The sequence below is a fragment of the Vicia villosa genome, unplaced genomic scaffold, assembly GCF_029867415.1.
Source record: "Vicia villosa cultivar HV-30 ecotype Madison, WI unplaced genomic scaffold, Vvil1.0 ctg.000854F_1_1, whole genome shotgun sequence".
Taxonomy (NCBI): domain Eukaryota; kingdom Viridiplantae; phylum Streptophyta; class Magnoliopsida; order Fabales; family Fabaceae; genus Vicia; species Vicia villosa.
In genome coordinates this window covers 580,308-590,422 of record NW_026705384.1, presented here as the reverse complement: position 1 = coordinate 590,422, position 10,115 = coordinate 580,308, and positions in this window count along the sequence as shown.

The window sequence follows — 10,115 nt, the reverse complement described above, 5'->3', positions numbered from 1 at the left end:
GAATTTGAAGCTCAATTCCAAGCTATGGAAATTGTTAATCTGGTGCAAGAAAAGAATGTTGGTGTGTCTATTTCCTCCTGGATAGATGCCCAACAAGTGGTTGTCCAAGGATCATATGTAGGCTGGGGGAAAGTTATTGAACTTCTCGCCAACGAGAATAAAATTGGTCTAGGATTCGCATCCCAGAAGTCAAATGGAAAAGAACTTGAGTATGGAAGCTGCAGCAAGACTCTGCACGAAACTTTTCAAAGTGCTGGTGTCATACCCCAATTTTTGACCCTAAGATCACACATCATTTTCATATCAATCATCAATCAAGAAGTTTCGACTTAGAACTCTACTTGTGATGTTATGCTCAATTCAACTGTAAAGGAATCATCAAGCATCAATGTTTTTCTTGTATATGTTGTTTTACTAACCAAAATACCAAAAATATTGCCTTGTGCTTTTGTATGTTTATGTTTTGTAGGTACCAAGTCAAAATATCCATCAAAAAGGGCATTTTTCAACATCATCCCTATGCAAATCGATTTGCATAATGTGCAAATTGATTTACATAGTTGTTTCTGCACCAAATTTGCTTCTGCCATCAGTGCAAATCGATTTGCATATGACAGCAATCGATTTGCATAACTGTTTTTGCCCCAGATTTTGCCTTTTTCAGCAATGCAAATAGATTTGCATAAAGTGTAAATCGATTGCACCAATGAGAATTTTGAAGAATGAAGGCAAATTTCAGCTTTTGAAGGTGGTGACATCATTTGCAAGTGTGGGAAGCATGACTTAGTTCTTATATTTGATTTCCTACATCATTTTATCATAAACCCTCATGTGATCACATCAATACCATTGGATCATAATTTTGGCTCCAAATTCATTTATCAAACCTAAGTCTATTTTCCAATCCTAACTCCAAACCACCAATAATCCCAAGCCTAAATCCTATAAATAGAGACTTTCCCCTCTTCATTTCTCAAGCTTTGAAAGCCAAATAAACTCTTGCTCTTTCTCTCCTCATCTCTCCCAAACCCCTCACTTAAAGCTCTTTTCTTCTTCCATAAAAAGTTAGTGAGTTACATCTTGAACCTCACTAACTTTGAGCTAAACCTTCATCTAAACACTATTTTCTTCATCAATTGTGAGAGATCAAGGCTTGCGGTTGTGTATTCTTGAAGAAGATTCAAAGTTGGTGAAAGATTTGGTAAAATTCTATATCCTTTCCATAATTCAAGATGTGATCCATTGTTGTTTATGTTTGATGCACCTTTGGTGCTACATTATTGAGTTTTGCTTGCTTGCTTGATACATTTTCGTGCACAAATTGATCCAATATCACAAGGTGTTTGGTTTTATGTTTAAACAAGTTTTCTTCTCTCTATTTGTTGTTTTTTTTGAAAAAACTGTGTTATGCAAATCGATTTGCATATTGTGCAAATCGATTTACATAATTGTTTTTTTGCGCAGAATTTGAAAACAGAGTTATGTAAATCGATTTACACTCTGTGCAAATCGATTTGCAGCTAAGCAGAATGTGTTTTTTTTGCCTTTTTTGATTTGTTTTTGGTTCTAACTCATCTTCTACTCCTTTCTTTTGTTATTTTCTTTGAATCACAAGTTAGAGGCCTAATTTCTCTCTAATATCAATGGACTTAGGGCGTCGATAGGATGAGAATCCAAATCCGCAAAATTAAGTGATTGAAATTATGGATGAAAGGAGCTTTTGAGTTTGGTTCCATCTTTTATTTCTTTTTATTTTGATCGATGAAAGTCTTTGATACCTTGAGAGTTCATATGGATTCTTGGTAAAGACTAGATCGCTACCTATTTTCTTTTCGTGCGGTATTGCTTTCGGAGTGATCTATATATCGCTTCTCTCGCATGCATTAGCACGACCGGCCTCGTTGTAGGGTGATTTCTACATAAATCACTTGGCGATATGCTTAACATAGCGCAATATTTCGTGTCACGAATAAAAAAAGATCAAACGTGGAAGAGAATTGTATGCGGTTGATTTATGACTTATGGAAGTTTATCGTGTAGTCGCTATGATTTTATCAAGCTTCTGATAAATTTCCATTGAATTTAAATCCGAGAACATTCTTCACTCACCATCGATCTTTCCTACTAACTTTGATAACATACTTGACAAGTTTCAAGATGGTTATCTTTAACATCTAACAATTAACTTTAATTTCTGCATTTTATTATATTTCTCTTTATATTTCTCGCTTTATTGCTTTATTTTATCATTTCATCATGTTTATGTTTCCGCCATTTTCTCTTTGTCCATTTGGAAGTTTATATTCCGCTATTTTTTTCTTTGTCCATTTGGATGCATTGTTTATGTTTCCACTATTTTATTTTTGTCCATTTGGACCATACTCTATTTTTGTGCTAAAACACTAATAAATAACTGAAAATCTAAAAAACACCTAAGGCCCTATGGACTATTGGTTACTATCCCGAGCATTTTGGAGACTTGGACTTTTGGACTTAATACCTCTGGACCCTATTATTCTGTTGTTACTCTTCTGTCTGTCTGGAATTGGATTGTTGTCTCTTTGTGTGTGCAGGTATTTCCTTAAAAGCCCTTTATGGTTAATTCCAAGGCATTGTGATAAGAATTTTACCCGAACACAGTTGTTACTCTGCCGGATTTTCGTCAGAATTTTAATGTGCTTAATGCAAAGTGGTGCTAAAGATAATAAGTTCATCTGGATCCCCAAGTGGTAATGTGTTGGTTTAGTATTGACAGACCAAAGGATGGGAAATCTACCTTGACTCTTAATGTCAAGTGTTGGCTTCTTTTTTCGGTTAGACCGTTTCTTTCCTAAGCTTTTATTTTACGCATTAGGATAGCCTCTTCATCTCCTCCCCTTCTTAGATTTTCAAAATCTTCTCCCTTTTTCTAAAATCTTCTTATGTTTGTAATCTCTTTTTAAACCTTTCTTTAAAATATCTTTTTCCCTTAGTGGCTTTTCTTCAAAAGTTTAGACACAATTAATTGTTGTAGTGAGTTGCGATACCCCAAGATTTTGAAATTAATTGATATAATGAGATCTTTTCCGCGTGAGAGAGCTAGTGACTCGTTGATTTCCACCCGAGTTGGACCCCTTCTTTCATTTGCGATGCAAAGAACTCGTTTGTTCTCATGCTCAAGATCAATGGCTGAGTATTTCTCTCCGACGACGATAAAGTGTTTATTCCTTTTTAAACCGTTTTTCCCTTTTAAGCGGAACTACATTAGCTATGACTTCTCCATTGCACCGAGGAGGTATGTAGGCCCAAGGCTTAATGTCTTGCCGAGCTTATTTTAAAAATAAAACAAACCTCTTTTTTTAGCACACACGACACAGATTTTCCAAAAGGTTCCTGTGGAATACCACCCGTACCTAAGATCTCTTTCTTGTATTAAACTTTGGGTTTTCTCCGTTCTTTTCCCTCTTCCTTTGGAAATAATAAAGCGCGGTGGGGACTTTCACTGAAATATTGAGTCAAGTCAATCCTATGGCTTCGATCTCAGATTTTCCCCTCTACAGAAAAAATGGCGACTTCACTGGGGACCCAGTTCTAAGTGTGTTAAGCCTATTTTTGTTTATCTGTGTGTTTTCTATCTGTATATATTATTGTGTGCTTTGTTTGTTTATTTTATTTTTTTTCTTTTTGGTGCTCGATGGTTCCTCTGTGATGAGATAAAGTCCTAACCCGGACTTTGGTGAGTAACTTGAGATAGGAGGTGGTAAGACCAATAGTCGCATGTCAGGAGCGATCCTTAACATGAGCGTCATATGGTGGAACCCCAATCAGTGGAGGACTCATGGAAGGTAGTAGATGTTGTTACGAACCATCATAAGAACGCTATTACTTTCAAAAGTGAGTGTCCGTAGAAGCTGAATGTCCTAGAACCCTTTTAACCCGTCTAAGCCTTTTTTAGGATGTAGCGCAGAAACAAGGTCGAGTACCAATTTGGGCTTGTTGTCATGCGATGCTACGCTCAGACGAGGTCTTTTTAGGCATATTATTGGTGCCCATGAGCAATTGTACGTGCCGGTAGTATCCGATAGAAGAATGAAAACTCTGGGAACTTTTGTAGAACCCGATCGGCAGGTACAAAATTCCTTAGAACACACCTTGTGGGATGGTTAGACCCATGGCTCCATGCTCGTGACGTCGAACCGTTGAACCTTGATTGTGTGATTTTGTGTGCTCTTGATTGTGATTGATGCATAAACCATGCATTCATAAAGATGTCCTTCACAAATGGTTTTCAAAGAACTTAGAGACTTTTTTGTAAACATCACAGGTACCATGGATCAAAAGAGAAGCATCAAGAAGTACACTTTCAGGAATTCAAGTGCGAAAGAGTTGAAAGAGCTAGGAACTTTGGTTCCTAATCCTGACAACTTCAGAAACCGTTATGGGAAATTGATCTCTATTCTGAAGACCAAAGTGGAGAAAGGGATTCTTGAGACTCTTGTGCAGTTTTATGCCCACTTTGGAGGAGTATTCTTATTGGAATTGTTTTCCAGTTACAGATTATATACCGTTCAGTGGTCTAGAGAAAGATCCTAAGGCTGATGAGATAGCAGAGCTTCTTCAGTTGAAGATATCAGATTTGAAAGGAAACATGACCAAAAAAGGAGGAATTTGGGGATTGACTTCTAAGTTCTTGATTGGAAAGGCTTCTATGTTGGCTAGTAAGGGAAGTATGATCGCTTTTGAGACTTTTCTGGCCTTTCTCATCTATGGTTTGATACTTTTTCCCAACATTGACAACTTTGTCGATGTTAATGCTATTCGGATATTCATGATTGGGAATCCTGTGCCTACTTTGCTTGGGGATACTTATCATTCCATTCACCATAGGACTGATAAGAAAGGTGGACTTATCAACTATTGCACTCCTTTGTTCTATAAGTGGTTTATTTCGCACTTACCTCAGACTAAGTGAAAATTCTAGTAACACACGCTCGATGTCAAACTGGATGTTATGACATCCACAATTACGCAGCACAGACAATAATAACAAACAGCAAATACAATAAAGAACACACAGAATTGTTTACCCAGTTCGATTCAAACAACCTACTCTGGGGGCTACCAAGCCAGGGATGAAGTCCACTATTAGCAGTATCAATTCAGAGCTAAACTCCTAGTTTACAACTCCTCACTTAATCATTACCCAATTATCCTTCTACCTAGGTTCTACCTAAATATGGAATATCTCCATTCGACTCCCCCTCAATCACAGCAGTGATAACACATACACAATAAACAATTACAGATAGAAGACACACTTCAAAAACACACCTTGATCTGCTTAAAAGCTTTAATCAAGAGACACACACTCGTGCTTAAAAGCTTAGAGTGACACAATAAAAACACAAACTAATTCCAACGCAATCATCAAAGATAATAGCGTGGATCACAAGAGACAGATACAGAACAGTCGTTCTTCACAATACACAATCTTCTGTTTGTGTTCCAAATTAGGATTGCAGGTCTTTTATATGCAGTCTTGGGCCTTGGCCTTTTTTAGAAACACATTAGGGTTAACAAATTTAACCTAATTCACACGCCAACTATCTGTTACATAATGTGTTGTCAGTAGGAATGTTCTGGATGAAATATGCAGCACTCAATAAATAGTTTCGTAAACTGATAAAAAGGATAAAACAGGAAACGCAATTAATAAACACTAACAGCTCCTGCTGTCACACATGGATGTCATGACATCGATCATGACATTCACTACAAAACCTGTATTAGCTCCACACATATATGCAACCTGCATAAACACAATAAACCAGGTATGTTTTACCAATAATGCAGCCAACCTGCAAAACACCTTCAATCTCCCCCTTCGACAAATTTTTGGCTAAAACATCTTGTCACACCATACCAGAAAAACACTTGCAGCGGATAATCAAAACAAACACAAGCTAATACAAACAAACAGCATACATCATCAGTATACACATAGTGCTCAGACAAAAACAGACAGTGCACAAGGGTAGCACAAGCACAAGAGTAGCACAAGAGTAGCACAAGCACAAACAGATCAACACAAAGATAAGCAAATAGAATTATTGATCACACACAACCACCATTCTTGTTGTTCTGGGGTGACACATAGATCAACACAAAGATAAGCAAATAGAATTGTTGATCACACACAACCACCATTCTTGTTGTTATGGGGTGACACATAATACTTCTCCCCCTGTTTGGCCATAAATGTTGCCAAAGCTAAAAGAAGTGTCTTCTCCACCTATATTTTTGTTTTTTATTTTATTTGTTGTTGTTTAACTCTATGGTTCTTCAAGGATGCAGAGTCCCAACTTGCTTCACAAGTTCTCAAACTGTGTAGCATCAAGAGCTTTTGTGAAGATGTCATTGATTTTGTTAGAAGCATTCTCGTCACTCTTGTTAGAATCATCTTCAATATGCAGCACATGTACCATTTGCATACTGGCATCATTCATAGTTCTTTCAGGGTTGCCCCCTTCTGAGTAAGTGTGTGTGCAAGGTATTGTTTCAAGAGAGATGAACCAAGATTGTTAAGGCATCTCAACATTGTGAGTTAGCTCTAAACCTGTTTCTAAGGTAGAATTTCACTTTGTGATCATACTAGGGCTATAGTGGTGGGATCTCATCTGATAGTTCTCCTGGATATCTAGCTTGTTGGCAATATCTGGATCAGTAGTTGACTTTTGTATGAGATTCCATTTGTCCTCCACCTTGTTTTTGATGTAGTAAGGCATAGTTACGACATTCCACTCTATATTCTGGTGAGAAACACCAAGATATGTCCTGCTTGATTTAAACCAGTTCAACAGATTAGTAGAAATCATACCTGTCATCAGCTCAGCATCTTCAGCTATGATTACAAGAATCCTGCTCTCCTTTCTTACTTGATCTTCCAAGTTTGACTGTGAGTCTGGAGCTCTTTCCATCCAGAATCTTGAGACATGGTCTATCTCTAGAATCTTCTTTCTCAGGAGATCCTGACACTTGATGGATCCCTTCCTTGGGACAGTATTTGGAGCAGTGATATCCTTTTGAATGATTCTTTGAATTTTTACTAAAGAACATTCATCAATCCTGAATGCTTTGTTCCTCTCAATTTGCACAATTGAGCTCTCAGATAGTTTTGGTGTTAAGATATCTGTATTAACATTGACCTGATCTACTGAGTGAGTCAACTCACTTCCTTCTACAATATCCTTTATGATTGTATTGTTCCTGTTTGTAGCTGAGAAACCTACATCCATTTTGTGATGTTTGTTTCGTCAAGATTTCCTTTTTTTTGGATTTTCATGCTTTCTTTACAACCTTCTCTTCAGGTATGTGATGGCTTGAGTGACTAGCTTTCACCCGTGGCTTTTGTTGCGATGGCTTCTCCTTAGTCAGGTTTTCCTGATGAGGTGTACTTCTATAGGAAGATTCCTGAGTCTCAGGGCAAGTGAACCTCAGGTGACCTATCTTACCACATTGATAGCACCTTTTGGCTGAGATAGGAATGTGCTGTGCCTCTCATTTTGCCTTCTTTCCCCTTTTTGTGTCTTGCACCTCTCCTTCTAGATCAACAATGTACATTATGAGTTTTAATCTTTCTTGTTGTAATAGTGCATAAGCATTTTCATACATTGTCAATTTCTTGCTCAATTCCCCATTTAGTACACACATCTCAGAGTATCCAGTAGCTAGTTCTTCGCTGGTGAGTTCTTTATGAAGATCTCATCATCAGACTCATCCATTCCTTCTATCAGGACTCTTGTTATTGGAGTAGAAGCTTCTTATTTGATGGTTCTTTCTTGATCTTTTTCTTCATTGAACCTATTGGTCATGGGATAAGTAGTTAGAGACTTAAAATTTGTTGGCTCCCATAGATAACAATTATTTTTAGATCTGACTCCTTTTATGACTTCTTCATTTTCTTTGTTGGTAACAATGCACTCTTCTTTAGTGAGTCTGACATACATTCCTTCATCACATAGTTGGCTGATGCTTATAAGGTTTGTGGCCAGTCCTTGCACAAGTAGAACATTATGTAAGTTAGGAACACCCTGACCTTCTATCATTCCAACACCTTTAATTTCTCTTACATCTCCATCACCAAGAGTTACATAGTTGGATTCCTCAGGTTTGAGGTTTACCAGTGAGTTCGTGCTACCAGTCATATGGTTTGAGCAGCCACTGTCAAGGTACCAATCTTCTTTGGTGGGCATTCTTAGAGTTGTGTGTGCTATTAAAGCAATATTCTTAGCTATCCCAGAATGCTTCCTGTTACTAGTATCATGATCAAGTTTGACTTGTTGAGTTTGGTCTGGATATCCAAATAGTCTGAAACAGAATGGCTTTACGTGACCAAATCTTCCACAATGATGACACCTCCATTTCTGGAACCTTTTCTTTGAGAGCCTCCTTCTTTTGTTTCCTTGATGTTGTGACATTTGGATTGACATCTGGTTAGTCACACACGTCTTGGATTCTATCCTCCTGAGTTCGGAGATTAATTCCTCTTTAGCCATAAATCCCACTCCAGACTTGTCTCTTGATCTTTGTCCAGATTCCAGAATTTCTTCTAGATTATCAGATCCATTGTTCAGCATATTGAATGACTTGGTCATTTGATCAAGTTTGTGGTTCAACATGCTTACTTCACTACTGAGGGAGTCTATGGTTGCAAGATGTTTAATCTTTTCAGATTCTAGATCTCTTATGATCACTTCTTGCTTCTCCACTTGTTTGCAGACTTCAGCATTCTCCCTATACAAATTCTTGTACAAGGAAGCTAGTTCATCAAAGGTTAGCTCATCATCATTGGAATCATCATCAGATTCATAGATTCTTGTTGAAACTGTGACATGCAGTTTTCTTTTCTGAATCTGAGTCTTCGTCAGACCAAGTAACAGCCAATCCTTTCTTTTGCTCCTTGTGGTAGGTAGGACATTCAGCTCTAATGTGTTTGAATCCTTCACATCCATGACATTGAACCCCTTTTCCTAGATAGGGCTTCTCCTCAGCTTTGAACCCCTTACTTGAGTCATATGTCGGACTGATGTCATAGGAAGTGTTCCTGACATCGGGTCTGGACTTCTTATCAACCCTTTTAATAAGTCTGTTGAATTGCTTTCCAAGCATGGCTATGGCGTCTGATAAATTCTCATCACTTACACCATTGCTTACTTTTGAGTTATCACCTGTGTTGGTGACAAACGCAATGCTTTTGTTCTTCTATTCAACAGGCTCACAGATGCTTGACTCAAAGGTTTGGAGAGAACCAAGAAGTTCGTCCAGCTTCATGTTGTTGATGTCTTGAGCTTCCTCTATGGCAGTTACCTTCATATCAAATCGCTTAGGCAGTGATCTGAGAATCTTCCTTACCAGTTTTTTTTCAGTCATTTTCTCACCTAAGGCTGCAGAGTTGTTTGAAATCTCTCGGACATTCTGTCATACCCTAATTTTTAACCCCCCCTGATATGTCACACCTCCATACTTTGCATCAAATTCAAAGCAGATACTCAGAACAGTCACTTATTCACCTGGTATTTAATCGAGGATGTTCAAAGACAAGAGAGCTCAGGCAAAGGGTCAATCAATAAAAGGATTATCCTCCAATACAACCATAGGACTCAAAAGCTTCATTCTATTCACCTATGATTGATTAGACACCTGTCATTAGGACTCAGGTTTGCTCAGATCACCAATTTAGGGTTTTGAGCCCATCAAGGGCTGCAATCAGGGACCACATTTGGGAAACCCTAAAAGGCTCCAGGGCATCACTAAAAGGCTTCAATCATTTTCAAATAATCCATGTGACAATATCCACAGGGCATTTCACTTCAATTCAAGATCCACAGTCATCAATTTCATTTGGTCGACAATTAGGGTTTTTGACCTAATTCACCTGGACAGTTGACTTTTAATCAGGACATGGATCCAAAACTCAAAATATGACTCAAGAACTTATATCACCTCAATATAATCCATTCACATCACTCATTTGAGGAGGAGAACTTGATTCATCACAAAAGTCCAACATTTCACTTCATCTGGAAAAAGTCAACTGTACAAGATCACCTTTGACTTCTAAGTTTTTTGGTCAAACC